The sequence below is a fragment of the Schistocerca gregaria genome, unplaced genomic scaffold (assembly GCF_023897955.1).
Source record: "Schistocerca gregaria isolate iqSchGreg1 unplaced genomic scaffold, iqSchGreg1.2 ptg001401l, whole genome shotgun sequence".
In the NCBI taxonomy this organism is placed as follows: domain Eukaryota; kingdom Metazoa; phylum Arthropoda; class Insecta; order Orthoptera; family Acrididae; genus Schistocerca; species Schistocerca gregaria.
The window spans coordinates 1-12,109 of record NW_026062703.1 but is presented as its reverse complement, the minus strand read 5'-3'; the positions used below and the strand labels follow the sequence as shown (position 1 = coordinate 12,109).

Here is a 12,109-nt window from a genome sequence, read left to right as displayed (position 1 = left end):
TGGCACAGGTAGCGTGGCCGAGCGGTCTAAGGCGCTGGTTTAAGGCACCAGTCTCTTCGGAGGCGTGGGTTCGAATCCCACCGCTGCCACATTTTTCTGTTTTTTGTGCCATTGTGGTGTTTTCTCGTGGGGTAGAACGCAGCTCCTGTGACCGCCGTGCAGCGTCGGTAGCGTGGCCGAGCGGTCTAAGGCGCTGGTTTCAGGCACCAGTCTCCTCGGAGGCGTGGGTTCGAATCCCACCGCTGCCAATGTTTTCTGTCTCGAAAGCCGCAGCACTGATTACCCGCGACGAAAGCAGCGCAGCAAGCCGTGAGCGTCTCTTTCTTAAATTGTCGTAGCACAGTGCGCGGTGCAACGACATGATTCACAGGCGCCGTTTGGTGTCATAGTGGCTGGCGTTCGTCTCTACGAAATGAGTCCCGAGCATGCCGCTGTACAAAGTGGGAGCGTATAATTTTGTAGTTGTCGTTTAGTAGCGTGTGTATAGATTGCTGTGTTCGCTGGAGTAGTCCTTGTGCCGTTGTCCGGTGTGGTCTAGTGGCTAGGATACCTGGCTCTCACCCAGGAGGCCCGGGTTCGATTCCCGGTACCGGAAAAGCGAGCGCAATTTGTTGCTCCTCTTATGCGACTTGGCCCGACTTAGCTCGACTGACGCTTCGCTGACGCTTGCAGAAAACTACGTTAAGTACGATTCGTGGTCACAAGTGACGGCGAGAGCGATGCGACATCTGTCCACCTCTTATCGAGGCACATACCTGTGGTGAACAGAGTAGGAGGACTGCAAGACACTGCCACGGGGGTTGAATGCAGCTAACCACACTGCTTAGTGTCCTTACATCGCAGACACGTTCGTTTGCCAGTATACATATAATGGAGACCGCGTCTGACACAGTGGTGTGTGGGCCGAGCTTTGCTGTGCATTGCAACATGCAGTCGCGAGGACTGCCCTCGGCGGTGCTTCCGTGGCCGTGATCGTCTAGTGGTTAGGACATTGCGTTGTGGCCGCAATAACCCAGGTTCGAATCCTGGTCACGGCAATTTTTAAAGTTTTGCCTTGGTGTCGCTGCAGTGACGGTTGTGACTCAGTGTTTGAAATCACGGTGCCCTCTTGATTTTTCACTCATGTTCCGCAGGCTGCAGGTGGCACTACCAATTCTTTATCAACACGCAATGCCGCCACACGAGAGCGCGGGCAGCTACCTGTGTAGTTACTCTCTATTCGAAAAGGGCAGTTGTTTGAGGTGCAATGGATGAGCAGCCAGTCGCAGCTGTGTCGTGCACTGTTTCTACAAAAGCGAAGAGCACTGGCACAGGTAGCGTGGCCGAGCGGTCTAAGGCGCTGGTTTAAGGCACCAGTCTCTTCGGAGGCGTGGGTTCGAATCCCACCGCTGCCACATTTTTCTGTTTTTTGTGCCATTGTGGTGTTTTCTCGTGGGGTAGAACGCAGCTCCTGTGACCGCCGTGCAGCGTCGGTAGCGTGGCCGAGCGGTCTAAGGCGCTGGTTTCAGGCACCAGTCTCCTCGGAGGCGTGGGTTCGAATCCCACCGCTGCCAATGTTTTCTGTCTCGAAAGCCGCAGCACTGATTACCCGCGACGAAAGCAGCGCAGCAAGCCGTGAGCGTCTCTTTCTTAAATTGTCGTAGCACAGTGCGCGGTGCAACGACATGATTCACAGGCGCCGTTTGGTGTCATAGTGGCTGGCGTTCGTCTCTACGAAATGAGTCCCGAGCATGCCGCTGTACAAAGTGGGAGCGTATAATTTTGTAGTTGTCGTTTAGTAGCGTGTGTATAGATTGCTGTGTTCGCTGGAGTAGCCCTTGTGCCGTTGTCCGGTGTGGTCTAGTGGCTAGGATACCTGGCTCTCACCCAGGAGGCCCGGGTTCGATTCCCGGTACCGGAAAAGCGAGCGCAATTTGTTGCTCCTCTTATGCGACTTGGCCCGACTTAGCTCGACTGACGCTTCGCTGACGCTTGCAGAAAACTACGTTAAGTACGATTCGTGGTCACAAGTGACGGCGAGAGCGATGCGACATCTGTCCACCTCTTATCGAGGCACATACCTGTGGTGAACAGAGTAGGAGGACTGCAAGACACTGCCACGGGGGTTGAATGCAGCTAACCACACTGCTTAGTGTCCTTACATCGCAGACACGTTCGTTTGCCAGTATACATATAATGGAGACCGCGTCTGACACAGTGGTGTGTGGGCCGAGCTTTGCTGTGCATTGCAACATGCAGTCGCGAGGACTGCCCTCGGCGGTGCTTCCGTGGCCGTGATCGTCTAGTGGTTAGGACATTGCGTTGTGGCCGCAATAACCCAGGTTCGAATCCTGGTCACGGCAATTTTTAAAGTTTTGCCTTGGTGTCGCTGCAGTGACGGTTGTGACTCAGTGTTTGAAATCACGGTGCCCTCTTGATTTTTCACTCATGTTCCGCAGGCTGCAGGTGGCACTACCAATTCTTTATCAACACGCAATGCCGCCACACGAGAGCGCGGGCAGCTACCTGTGTAGTTACTCTCTATTCGAAAAGGGCAGTTGTTTGAGGTGCAATGGATGAGCAGCCAGTCGCAGCTGTGTCGTGCACTGTTTCTACAAAAGCGAAGAGCACTGGCACAGGTAGCGTGGCCGAGCGGTCTAAGGCGCTGGTTTAAGGCACCAGTCTCTTCGGAGGCGTGGGTTCGAATCCCACCGCTGCCACATTTTTCTGTTTTTTGTGCCATTGTGGTGTTTTCTCGTGGGGTAGAACGCAGCTCCTGTGACCGCCGTGCAGCGTCGGTAGCGTGGCCGAGCGGTCTAAGGCGCTGGTTTCAGGCACCAGTCTCCTCGGAGGCGTGGGTTCGAATCCCACCGCTGCCAATGTTTTCTGTCTCGAAAGCCGCAGCACTGATTACCCGCGACGAAAGCAGCGCAGCAAGCCGTGAGCGTCTCTTTCTTAAATTGTCGTAGCACAGTGCGCGGTGCAACGACATGATTCACAGGCGCCGTTTGGTGTCATAGTGGCTGGCGTTCGTCTCTACGAAATGAGTCCCGAGCATGCCGCTGTACAAAGTGGGAGCGTATAATTTTGTAGTTGTCGTTTAGTAGCGTGTGTATAGATTGCTGTGTTCGCTGGAGTAGTCCTTGTGCCGTTGTCCGGTGTGGTCTAGTGGCTAGGATACCTGGCTCTCACCCAGGAGGCCCGGGTTCGATTCCCGGTACCGGAAAAGCGAGCGCAATTTGTTGCTCCTCTTATGCGACTTGGCCCGACTTAGCTCGACTGACGCTTCGCTGACGCTTGCAGAAAACTACGTTAAGTACGATTCGTGGTCACAAGTGACGGCGAGAGCGATGCGACATCTGTCCACCTCTTATCGAGGCACATACCTGTGGTGAACAGAGTAGGAGGACTGCAAGACACTGCCACGGGGGTTGAATGCAGCTAACCACACTGCTTAGTGTCCTTACATCGCAGACACGTTCGTTTGCCAGTATACATATAATGGAGACCGCGTCTGACACAGTGGTGTGTGGGCCGAGCTTTGCTGTGCATTGCAACATGCAGTCGCGAGGACTGCCCTCGGCGGTGCTTCCGTGGCCGTGATCGTCTAGTGGTTAGGACATTGCGTTGTGGCCGCAATAACCCAGGTTCGAATCCTGGTCACGGCAATTTTTAAAGTTTTGCCTTGGTGTCGCTGCAGTGACGGTTGTGACTCAGTGTTTGAAATCACGGTGCCCTCTTGATTTTTCACTCATGTTCCGCAGGCTGCAGGTGGCACTACCAATTCTTTATCAACACGCAATGCCGCCACACGAGAGCGCGGGCAGCTACCTGTGTAGTTACTCTCTATTCGAAAAGGGCAGTTGTTTGAGGTGCAATGGATGAGCAGCCAGTCGCAGCTGTGTCGTGCACTGTTTCTACAAAAGCGAAGAGCACTGGCACAGGTAGCGTGGCCGAGCGGTCTAAGGCGCTGGTTTAAGGCACCAGTCTCTTCGGAGGCGTGGGTTCGAATCCCACCGCTGCCACATTTTTCTGTTTTTTGTGCCATTGTGGTGTTTTCTCGTGGGGTAGAACGCAGCTCCTGTGACCGCCGTGCAGCGTCGGTAGCGTGGCCGAGCGGTCTAAGGCGCTGGTTTCAGGCACCAGTCTCCTCGGAGGCGTGGGTTCGAATCCCACCGCTGCCAATGTTTTCTGTCTCGAAAGCCGCAGCACTGATTACCCGCGACGAAAGCAGCGCAGCAAGCCGTGAGCGTCTCTTTCTTAAATTGTCGTAGCACAGTGCGCGGTGCAACGACATGATTCACAGGCGCCGTTTGGTGTCATAGTGGCTGGCGTTCGTCTCTACGAAATGAGTCCCGAGCATGCCGCTGTACAAAGTGGGAGCGTATAATTTTGTAGTTGTCGTTTAGTAGCGTGTGTATAGATTGCTGTGTTCGCTGGAGTAGCCCTTGTGCCGTTGTCCGGTGTGGTCTAGTGGCTAGGATACCTGGCTCTCACCCAGGAGGCCCGGGTTCGATTCCCGGTACCGGAAAAGCGAGCGCAATTTGTTGCTCCTCTTATGCGACTTGGCCCGACTTAGCTCGACTGACGCTTCGCTGACGCTTGCAGAAAACTACGTTAAGTACGATTCGTGGTCACAAGTGACGGCGAGAGCGATGCGACATCTGTCCACCTCTTATCGAGGCACATACCTGTGGTGAACAGAGTAGGAGGACTGCAAGACACTGCCACGGGGGTTGAATGCAGCTAACCACACTGCTTAGTGTCCTTACATCGCAGACACGTTCGTTTGCCAGTATACATATAATGGAGACCGCGTCTGACACAGTGGTGTGTGGGCCGAGCTTTGCTGTGCATTGCAACATGCAGTCGCGAGGACTGCCCTCGGCGGTGCTTCCGTGGCCGTGATCGTCTAGTGGTTAGGACATTGCGTTGTGGCCGCAATAACCCAGGTTCGAATCCTGGTCACGGCAATTTTTAAAGTTTTGCCTTGGTGTCGCTGCAGTGACGGTTGTGACTCAGTGTTTGAAATCACGGTGCCCTCTTGATTTTTCACTCATGTTCCGCAGGCTGCAGGTGGCACTACCAATTCTTTATCAACACGCAATGCCGCCACACGAGAGCGCGGGCAGCTACCTGTGTAGTTACTCTCTATTCGAAAAGGGCAGTTGTTTGAGGTGCAATGGATGAGCAGCCAGTCGCAGCTGTGTCGTGCACTGTTTCTACAAAAGCGAAGAGCACTGGCACAGGTAGCGTGGCCGAGCGGTCTAAGGCGCTGGTTTAAGGCACCAGTCTCTTCGGAGGCGTGGGTTCGAATCCCACCGCTGCCACATTTTTCTGTTTTTTGTGCCATTGTGGTGTTTTCTCGTGGGGTAGAACGCAGCTCCTGTGACCGCCGTGCAGCGTCGGTAGCGTGGCCGAGCGGTCTAAGGCGCTGGTTTCAGGCACCAGTCTCCTCGGAGGCGTGGGTTCGAATCCCACCGCTGCCAATGTTTTCTGTCTCGAAAGCCGCAGCACTGATTACCCGCGACGAAAGCAGCGCAGCAAGCCGTGAGCGTCTCTTTCTTAAATTGTCGTAGCACAGTGCGCGGTGCAACGACATGATTCACAGGCGCCGTTTGGTGTCATAGTGGCTGGCGTTCGTCTCTACGAAATGAGTCCCGAGCATGCCGCTGTACAAAGTGGGAGCGTATAATTTTGTAGTTGTCGTTTAGTAGCGTGTGTATAGATTGCTGTGTTCGCTGGAGTAGCCCTTGTGCCGTTGTCCGGTGTGGTCTAGTGGCTAGGATACCTGGCTCTCACCCAGGAGGCCCGGGTTCGATTCCCGGTACCGGAAAAGCGAGCGCAATTTGTTGCTCCTCTTATGCGACTTGGCCCGACTTAGCTCGACTGACGCTTCGCTGACGCTTGCAGAAAACTACGTTAAGTACGATTCGTGGTCACAAGTGACGGCGAGAGCGATGCGACATCTGTCCACCTCTTATCGAGGCACATACCTGTGGTGAACAGAGTAGGAGGACTGCAAGACACTGCCACGGGGGTTGAATGCAGCTAACCACACTGCTTAGTGTCCTTACATCGCAGACACGTTCGTTTGCCAGTATACATATAATGGAGACCGCGTCTGACACAGTGGTGTGTGGGCCGAGCTTTGCTGTGCATTGCAACATGCAGTCGCGAGGACTGCCCTCGGCGGTGCTTCCGTGGCCGTGATCGTCTAGTGGTTAGGACATTGCGTTGTGGCCGCAATAACCCAGGTTCGAATCCTGGTCACGGCAATTTTTAAAGTTTTGCCTTGGTGTCGCTGCAGTGACGGTTGTGACTCAGTGTTTGAAATCACGGTGCCCTCTTGATTTTTCACTCATGTTCCGCAGGCTGCAGGTGGCACTACCAATTCTTTATCAACACGCAATGCCGCCACACGAGAGCGCGGGCAGCTACCTGTGTAGTTACTCTCTATTCGAAAAGGGCAGTTGTTTGAGGTGCAATGGATGAGCAGCCAGTCGCAGCTGTGTCGTGCACTGTTTCTACAAAAGCGAAGAGCACTGGCACAGGTAGCGTGGCCGAGCGGTCTAAGGCGCTGGTTTAAGGCACCAGTCTCTTCGGAGGCGTGGGTTCGAATCCCACCGCTGCCACATTTTTCTGTTTTTTGTGCCATTGTGGTGTTTTCTCGTGGGGTAGAACGCAGCTCCTGTGACCGCCGTGCAGCGTCGGTAGCGTGGCCGAGCGGTCTAAGGCGCTGGTTTCAGGCACCAGTCTCCTCGGAGGCGTGGGTTCGAATCCCACCGCTGCCAATGTTTTCTGTCTCGAAAGCCGCAGCACTGATTACCCGCGACGAAAGCAGCGCAGCAAGCCGTGAGCGTCTCTTTCTTAAATTGTCGTAGCACAGTGCGCGGTGCAACGACATGATTCACAGGCGCCGTTTGGTGTCATAGTGGCTGGCGTTCGTCTCTACGAAATGAGTCCCGAGCATGCCGCTGTACAAAGTGGGAGCGTATAATTTTGTAGTTGTCGTTTAGTAGCGTGTGTATAGATTGCTGTGTTCGCTGGAGTAGCCCTTGTGCCGTTGTCCGGTGTGGTCTAGTGGCTAGGATACCTGGCTCTCACCCAGGAGGCCCGGGTTCGATTCCCGGTACCGGAAAAGCGAGCGCAATTTGTTGCTCCTCTTATGCGACTTGGCCCGACTTAGCTCGACTGACGCTTCGCTGACGCTTGCAGAAAACTACGTTAAGTACGATTCGTGGTCACAAGTGACGGCGAGAGCGATGCGACATCTGTCCACCTCTTATCGAGGCACATACCTGTGGTGAACAGAGTAGGAGGACTGCAAGACACTGCCACGGGGGTTGAATGCAGCTAACCACACTGCTTAGTGTCCTTACATCGCAGACACGTTCGTTTGCCAGTATACATATAATGGAGACCGCGTCTGACACAGTGGTGTGTGGGCCGAGCTTTGCTGTGCATTGCAACATGCAGTCGCGAGGACTGCCCTCGGCGGTGCTTCCGTGGCCGTGATCGTCTAGTGGTTAGGACATTGCGTTGTGGCCGCAATAACCCAGGTTCGAATCCTGGTCACGGCAATTTTTAAAGTTTTGCCTTGGTGTCGCTGCAGTGACGGTTGTGACTCAGTGTTTGAAATCACGGTGCCCTCTTGATTTTTCACTCATGTTCCGCAGGCTGCAGGTGGCACTACCAATTCTTTATCAACACGCAATGCCGCCACACGAGAGCGCGGGCAGCTACCTGTGTAGTTACTCTCTATTCGAAAAGGGCAGTTGTTTGAGGTGCAATGGATGAGCAGCCAGTCGCAGCTGTGTCGTGCACTGTTTCTACAAAAGCGAAGAGCACTGGCACAGGTAGCGTGGCCGAGCGGTCTAAGGCGCTGGTTTAAGGCACCAGTCTCTTCGGAGGCGTGGGTTCGAATCCCACCGCTGCCACATTTTTCTGTTTTTTGTGCCATTGTGGTGTTTTCTCGTGGGGTAGAACGCAGCTCCTGTGACCGCCGTGCAGCGTCGGTAGCGTGGCCGAGCGGTCTAAGGCGCTGGTTTCAGGCACCAGTCTCCTCGGAGGCGTGGGTTCGAATCCCACCGCTGCCAATGTTTTCTGTCTCGAAAGCCGCAGCACTGATTACCCGCGACGAAAGCAGCGCAGCAAGCCGTGAGCGTCTCTTTCTTAAATTGTCGTAGCACAGTGCGCGGTGCAACGACATGATTCACAGGCGCCGTTTGGTGTCATAGTGGCTGGCGTTCGTCTCTACGAAATGAGTCCCGAGCATGCCGCTGTACAAAGTGGGAGCGTATAATTTTGTAGTTGTCGTTTAGTAGCGTGTGTATAGATTGCTGTGTTCGCTGGAGTAGCCCTTGTGCCGTTGTCCGGTGTGGTCTAGTGGCTAGGATACCTGGCTCTCACCCAGGAGGCCCGGGTTCGATTCCCGGTACCGGAAAAGCGAGCGCAATTTGTTGCTCCTCTTATGCGACTTGGCCCGACTTAGCTCGACTGACGCTTCGCTGACGCTTGCAGAAAACTACGTTAAGTACGATTCGTGGTCACAAGTGACGGCGAGAGCGATGCGACATCTGTCCACCTCTTATCGAGGCACATACCTGTGGTGAACAGAGTAGGAGGACTGCAAGACACTGCCACGGGGGTTGAATGCAGCTAACCACACTGCTTAGTGTCCTTACATCGCAGACACGTTCGTTTGCCAGTATACATATAATGGAGACCGCGTCTGACACAGTGGTGTGTGGGCCGAGCTTTGCTGTGCATTGCAACATGCAGTCGCGAGGACTGCCCTCGGCGGTGCTTCCGTGGCCGTGATCGTCTAGTGGTTAGGACATTGCGTTGTGGCCGCAATAACCCAGGTTCGAATCCTGGTCACGGCAATTTTTAAAGTTTTGCCTTGGTGTCGCTGCAGTGACGGTTGTGACTCAGTGTTTGAAATCACGGTGCCCTCTTGATTTTTCACTCATGTTCCGCAGGCTGCAGGTGGCACTACCAATTCTTTATCAACACGCAATGCCGCCACACGAGAGCGCGGGCAGCTACCTGTGTAGTTACTCTCTATTCGAAAAGGGCAGTTGTTTGAGGTGCAATGGATGAGCAGCCAGTCGCAGCTGTGTCGTGCACTGTTTCTACAAAAGCGAAGAGCACTGGCACAGGTAGCGTGGCCGAGCGGTCTAAGGCGCTGGTTTAAGGCACCAGTCTCTTCGGAGGCGTGGGTTCGAATCCCACCGCTGCCACATTTTTCTGTTTTTTGTGCCATTGTGGTGTTTTCTCGTGGGGTAGAACGCAGCTCCTGTGACCGCCGTGCAGCGTCGGTAGCGTGGCCGAGCGGTCTAAGGCGCTGGTTTCAGGCACCAGTCTCCTCGGAGGCGTGGGTTCGAATCCCACCGCTGCCAATGTTTTCTGTCTCGAAAGCCGCAGCACTGATTACCCGCGACGAAAGCAGCGCAGCAAGCCGTGAGCGTCTCTTTCTTAAATTGTCGTAGCACAGTGCGCGGTGCAACGACATGATTCACAGGCGCCGTTTGGTGTCATAGTGGCTGGCGTTCGTCTCTACGAAATGAGTCCCGAGCATGCCGCTGTACAAAGTGGGAGCGTATAATTTTGTAGTTGTCGTTTAGTAGCGTGTGTATAGATTGCTGTGTTCGCTGGAGTAGCCCTTGTGCCGTTGTCCGGTGTGGTCTAGTGGCTAGGATACCTGGCTCTCACCCAGGAGGCCCGGGTTCGATTCCCGGTACCGGAAAAGCGAGCGCAATTTGTTGCTCCTCTTATGCGACTTGGCCCGACTTAGCTCGACTGACGCTTCGCTGACGCTTGCAGAAAACTACGTTAAGTACGATTCGTGGTCACAAGTGACGGCGAGAGCGATGCGACATCTGTCCACCTCTTATCGAGGCACATACCTGTGGTGAACAGAGTAGGAGGACTGCAAGACACTGCCACGGGGGTTGAATGCAGCTAACCACACTGCTTAGTGTCCTTACATCGCAGACACGTTCGTTTGCCAGTATACATATAATGGAGACCGCGTCTGACACAGTGGTGTGTGGGCCGAGCTTTGCTGTGCATTGCAACATGCAGTCGCGAGGACTGCCCTCGGCGGTGCTTCCGTGGCCGTGATCGTCTAGTGGTTAGGACATTGCGTTGTGGCCGCAATAACCCAGGTTCGAATCCTGGTCACGGCAATTTTTAAAGTTTTGCCTTGGTGTCGCTGCAGTGACGGTTGTGACTCAGTGTTTGAAATCACGGTGCCCTCTTGATTTTTCACTCATGTTCCGCAGGCTGCAGGTGGCACTACCAATTCTTTATCAACACGCAATGCCGCCACACGAGAGCGCGGGCAGCTACCTGTGTAGTTACTCTCTATTCGAAAAGGGCAGTTGTTTGAGGTGCAATGGATGAGCAGCCAGTCGCAGCTGTGTCGTGCACTGTTTCTACAAAAGCGAAGAGCACTGGCACAGGTAGCGTGGCCGAGCGGTCTAAGGCGCTGGTTTAAGGCACCAGTCTCTTCGGAGGCGTGGGTTCGAATCCCACCGCTGCCACATTTTTCTGTTTTTTGTGCCATTGTGGTGTTTTCTCGTGGGGTAGAACGCAGCTCCTGTGACCGCCGTGCAGCGTCGGTAGCGTGGCCGAGCGGTCTAAGGCGCTGGTTTCAGGCACCAGTCTCCTCGGAGGCGTGGGTTCGAATCCCACCGCTGCCAATGTTTTCTGTCTCGAAAGCCGCAGCACTGATTACCCGCGACGAAAGCAGCGCAGCAAGCCGTGAGCGTCTCTTTCTTAAATTGTCGTAGCACAGTGCGCGGTGCAACGACATGATTCACAGGCGCCGTTTGGTGTCATAGTGGCTGGCGTTCGTCTCTACGAAATGAGTCCCGAGCATGCCGCTGTACAAAGTGGGAGCGTATAATTTTGTAGTTGTCGTTTAGTAGCGTGTGTATAGATTGCTGTGTTCGCTGGAGTAGCCCTTGTGCCGTTGTCCGGTGTGGTCTAGTGGCTAGGATACCTGGCTCTCACCCAGGAGGCCCGGGTTCGATTCCCGGTACCGGAAAAGCGAGCGCAATTTGTTGCTCCTCTTATGCGACTTGGCCCGACTTAGCTCGACTGACGCTTCGCTGACGCTTGCAGAAAACTACGTTAAGTACGATTCGTGGTCACAAGTGACGGCGAGAGCGATGCGACATCTGTCCACCTCTTATCGAGGCACATACCTGTGGTGAACAGAGTAGGAGGACTGCAAGACACTGCCACGGGGGTTGAATGCAGCTAACCACACTGCTTAGTGTCCTTACATCGCAGACACGTTCGTTTGCCAGTATACATATAATGGAGACCGCGTCTGACACAGTGGTGTGTGGGCCGAGCTTTGCTGTGCATTGCAACATGCAGTCGCGAGGACTGCCCTCGGCGGTGCTTCCGTGGCCGTGATCGTCTAGTGGTTAGGACATTGCGTTGTGGCCGCAATAACCCAGGTTCGAATCCTGGTCACGGCAATTTTTAAAGTTTTGCCTTGGTGTCGCTGCAGTGACGGTTGTGACTCAGTGTTTGAAATCACGGTGCCCTCTTGATTTTTCACTCATGTTCCGCAGGCTGCAGGTGGCACTACCAATTCTTTATCAACACGCAATGCCGCCACACGAGAGCGCGGGCAGCTACCTGTGTAGTTACTCTCTATTCGAAAAGGGCAGTTGTTTGAGGTGCAATGGATGAGCAGCCAGTCGCAGCTGTGTCGTGCACTGTTTCTACAAAAGCGAAGAGCACTGGCACAGGTAGCGTGGCCGAGCGGTCTAAGGCGCTGGTTTAAGGCACCAGTCTCTTCGGAGGCGTGGGTTCGAATCCCACCGCTGCCACATTTTTCTGTTTTTTGTGCCATTGTGGTGTTTTCTCGTGGGGTAGAACGCAGCTCCTGTGACCGCCGTGCAGCGTCGGTAGCGTGGCCGAGCGGTCTAAGGCGCTGGTTTCAGGCACCAGTCTCCTCGGAGGCGTGGGTTCGAATCCCACCGCTGCCAATGTTTTCTGTCTCGAAAGCCGCAGCACTGATTACCCGCGACGAAAGCAGCGCAGCAAGCCGTGAGCGTCTCTTTCTTAAATTGTCGTAGCACAGTGCGCGGTGCAACGACATGAT

The 12,109-nt window shown here is 54.5% G+C and overlaps 38 non-coding genes across 38 annotated transcripts; all 38 read left to right on the top strand.

Annotated features, from left to right (window-relative positions):
- The first annotated feature begins 7 nt into the window (after window positions 1–7).
- Trnal-aag (transfer RNA leucine (anticodon AAG)) lies at window positions 8–89 on the top strand. Its single transcript has one exon. It is a non-coding gene; the product is annotated as a tRNA-Leu (tRNA).
- Window positions 90–166: 77 nt separating this feature from the next.
- Window positions 167–248, top strand: Trnal-cag (transfer RNA leucine (anticodon CAG)). The gene has a single exon. It is a non-coding gene; the product is annotated as a tRNA-Leu (tRNA).
- Window positions 249–523: 275 nt separating this feature from the next.
- On the top strand, window positions 524–595 carry Trnae-cuc (transfer RNA glutamic acid (anticodon CUC)). The gene has a single exon. It is a non-coding gene; the product is annotated as a tRNA-Glu (tRNA).
- A 370-nt stretch (window positions 596–965) lies between these two features.
- Window positions 966–1,037, top strand: Trnah-gug (transfer RNA histidin (anticodon GUG)). Its single transcript has one exon. It is a non-coding gene; the product is annotated as a tRNA-His (tRNA).
- Window positions 1,038–1,312: 275 nt separating this feature from the next.
- Window positions 1,313–1,394, top strand: Trnal-aag (transfer RNA leucine (anticodon AAG)). Its single transcript has one exon. It is a non-coding gene; the product is annotated as a tRNA-Leu (tRNA).
- A 77-nt stretch (window positions 1,395–1,471) lies between these two features.
- Window positions 1,472–1,553, top strand: Trnal-cag (transfer RNA leucine (anticodon CAG)). The gene has a single exon. It is a non-coding gene; the product is annotated as a tRNA-Leu (tRNA).
- Window positions 1,554–1,828: 275 nt separating this feature from the next.
- On the top strand, window positions 1,829–1,900 carry Trnae-cuc (transfer RNA glutamic acid (anticodon CUC)). The gene has a single exon. It is a non-coding gene; the product is annotated as a tRNA-Glu (tRNA).
- A 370-nt stretch (window positions 1,901–2,270) lies between these two features.
- On the top strand, window positions 2,271–2,342 carry Trnah-gug (transfer RNA histidin (anticodon GUG)). Its single transcript has one exon. It is a non-coding gene; the product is annotated as a tRNA-His (tRNA).
- Window positions 2,343–2,617: 275 nt separating this feature from the next.
- On the top strand, window positions 2,618–2,699 carry Trnal-aag (transfer RNA leucine (anticodon AAG)). The gene has a single exon. It is a non-coding gene; the product is annotated as a tRNA-Leu (tRNA).
- A 77-nt stretch (window positions 2,700–2,776) lies between these two features.
- Window positions 2,777–2,858, top strand: Trnal-cag (transfer RNA leucine (anticodon CAG)). Its single transcript has one exon. It is a non-coding gene; the product is annotated as a tRNA-Leu (tRNA).
- Window positions 2,859–3,133: 275 nt separating this feature from the next.
- Window positions 3,134–3,205, top strand: Trnae-cuc (transfer RNA glutamic acid (anticodon CUC)). The gene has a single exon. It is a non-coding gene; the product is annotated as a tRNA-Glu (tRNA).
- Window positions 3,206–3,575: 370 nt separating this feature from the next.
- On the top strand, window positions 3,576–3,647 carry Trnah-gug (transfer RNA histidin (anticodon GUG)). The gene has a single exon. It is a non-coding gene; the product is annotated as a tRNA-His (tRNA).
- Window positions 3,648–3,922: 275 nt separating this feature from the next.
- Trnal-aag (transfer RNA leucine (anticodon AAG)) lies at window positions 3,923–4,004 on the top strand. The gene has a single exon. It is a non-coding gene; the product is annotated as a tRNA-Leu (tRNA).
- Window positions 4,005–4,081: 77 nt separating this feature from the next.
- Window positions 4,082–4,163, top strand: Trnal-cag (transfer RNA leucine (anticodon CAG)). Its single transcript has one exon. It is a non-coding gene; the product is annotated as a tRNA-Leu (tRNA).
- Window positions 4,164–4,438: 275 nt separating this feature from the next.
- On the top strand, window positions 4,439–4,510 carry Trnae-cuc (transfer RNA glutamic acid (anticodon CUC)). The gene has a single exon. It is a non-coding gene; the product is annotated as a tRNA-Glu (tRNA).
- Window positions 4,511–4,880: 370 nt separating this feature from the next.
- Window positions 4,881–4,952, top strand: Trnah-gug (transfer RNA histidin (anticodon GUG)). Its single transcript has one exon. It is a non-coding gene; the product is annotated as a tRNA-His (tRNA).
- A 275-nt stretch (window positions 4,953–5,227) lies between these two features.
- Window positions 5,228–5,309, top strand: Trnal-aag (transfer RNA leucine (anticodon AAG)). The gene has a single exon. It is a non-coding gene; the product is annotated as a tRNA-Leu (tRNA).
- A 77-nt stretch (window positions 5,310–5,386) lies between these two features.
- On the top strand, window positions 5,387–5,468 carry Trnal-cag (transfer RNA leucine (anticodon CAG)). Its single transcript has one exon. It is a non-coding gene; the product is annotated as a tRNA-Leu (tRNA).
- A 275-nt stretch (window positions 5,469–5,743) lies between these two features.
- On the top strand, window positions 5,744–5,815 carry Trnae-cuc (transfer RNA glutamic acid (anticodon CUC)). Its single transcript has one exon. It is a non-coding gene; the product is annotated as a tRNA-Glu (tRNA).
- Window positions 5,816–6,185: 370 nt separating this feature from the next.
- Window positions 6,186–6,257, top strand: Trnah-gug (transfer RNA histidin (anticodon GUG)). Its single transcript has one exon. It is a non-coding gene; the product is annotated as a tRNA-His (tRNA).
- A 275-nt stretch (window positions 6,258–6,532) lies between these two features.
- Window positions 6,533–6,614, top strand: Trnal-aag (transfer RNA leucine (anticodon AAG)). Its single transcript has one exon. It is a non-coding gene; the product is annotated as a tRNA-Leu (tRNA).
- Window positions 6,615–6,691: 77 nt separating this feature from the next.
- On the top strand, window positions 6,692–6,773 carry Trnal-cag (transfer RNA leucine (anticodon CAG)). The gene has a single exon. It is a non-coding gene; the product is annotated as a tRNA-Leu (tRNA).
- Window positions 6,774–7,048: 275 nt separating this feature from the next.
- Trnae-cuc (transfer RNA glutamic acid (anticodon CUC)) lies at window positions 7,049–7,120 on the top strand. Its single transcript has one exon. It is a non-coding gene; the product is annotated as a tRNA-Glu (tRNA).
- A 370-nt stretch (window positions 7,121–7,490) lies between these two features.
- Trnah-gug (transfer RNA histidin (anticodon GUG)) lies at window positions 7,491–7,562 on the top strand. The gene has a single exon. It is a non-coding gene; the product is annotated as a tRNA-His (tRNA).
- A 275-nt stretch (window positions 7,563–7,837) lies between these two features.
- On the top strand, window positions 7,838–7,919 carry Trnal-aag (transfer RNA leucine (anticodon AAG)). The gene has a single exon. It is a non-coding gene; the product is annotated as a tRNA-Leu (tRNA).
- Window positions 7,920–7,996: 77 nt separating this feature from the next.
- Trnal-cag (transfer RNA leucine (anticodon CAG)) lies at window positions 7,997–8,078 on the top strand. The gene has a single exon. It is a non-coding gene; the product is annotated as a tRNA-Leu (tRNA).
- A 275-nt stretch (window positions 8,079–8,353) lies between these two features.
- Trnae-cuc (transfer RNA glutamic acid (anticodon CUC)) lies at window positions 8,354–8,425 on the top strand. The gene has a single exon. It is a non-coding gene; the product is annotated as a tRNA-Glu (tRNA).
- A 370-nt stretch (window positions 8,426–8,795) lies between these two features.
- Trnah-gug (transfer RNA histidin (anticodon GUG)) lies at window positions 8,796–8,867 on the top strand. Its single transcript has one exon. It is a non-coding gene; the product is annotated as a tRNA-His (tRNA).
- Window positions 8,868–9,142: 275 nt separating this feature from the next.
- Window positions 9,143–9,224, top strand: Trnal-aag (transfer RNA leucine (anticodon AAG)). Its single transcript has one exon. It is a non-coding gene; the product is annotated as a tRNA-Leu (tRNA).
- A 77-nt stretch (window positions 9,225–9,301) lies between these two features.
- Trnal-cag (transfer RNA leucine (anticodon CAG)) lies at window positions 9,302–9,383 on the top strand. The gene has a single exon. It is a non-coding gene; the product is annotated as a tRNA-Leu (tRNA).
- A 275-nt stretch (window positions 9,384–9,658) lies between these two features.
- Window positions 9,659–9,730, top strand: Trnae-cuc (transfer RNA glutamic acid (anticodon CUC)). The gene has a single exon. It is a non-coding gene; the product is annotated as a tRNA-Glu (tRNA).
- A 370-nt stretch (window positions 9,731–10,100) lies between these two features.
- Window positions 10,101–10,172, top strand: Trnah-gug (transfer RNA histidin (anticodon GUG)). The gene has a single exon. It is a non-coding gene; the product is annotated as a tRNA-His (tRNA).
- A 275-nt stretch (window positions 10,173–10,447) lies between these two features.
- Trnal-aag (transfer RNA leucine (anticodon AAG)) lies at window positions 10,448–10,529 on the top strand. Its single transcript has one exon. It is a non-coding gene; the product is annotated as a tRNA-Leu (tRNA).
- Window positions 10,530–10,606: 77 nt separating this feature from the next.
- Window positions 10,607–10,688, top strand: Trnal-cag (transfer RNA leucine (anticodon CAG)). The gene has a single exon. It is a non-coding gene; the product is annotated as a tRNA-Leu (tRNA).
- A 275-nt stretch (window positions 10,689–10,963) lies between these two features.
- Window positions 10,964–11,035, top strand: Trnae-cuc (transfer RNA glutamic acid (anticodon CUC)). Its single transcript has one exon. It is a non-coding gene; the product is annotated as a tRNA-Glu (tRNA).
- Window positions 11,036–11,405: 370 nt separating this feature from the next.
- On the top strand, window positions 11,406–11,477 carry Trnah-gug (transfer RNA histidin (anticodon GUG)). Its single transcript has one exon. It is a non-coding gene; the product is annotated as a tRNA-His (tRNA).
- A 275-nt stretch (window positions 11,478–11,752) lies between these two features.
- Trnal-aag (transfer RNA leucine (anticodon AAG)) lies at window positions 11,753–11,834 on the top strand. Its single transcript has one exon. It is a non-coding gene; the product is annotated as a tRNA-Leu (tRNA).
- Window positions 11,835–11,911: 77 nt separating this feature from the next.
- On the top strand, window positions 11,912–11,993 carry Trnal-cag (transfer RNA leucine (anticodon CAG)). Its single transcript has one exon. It is a non-coding gene; the product is annotated as a tRNA-Leu (tRNA).
- The last annotated feature ends 116 nt before the right edge of the window (window positions 11,994–12,109 follow it).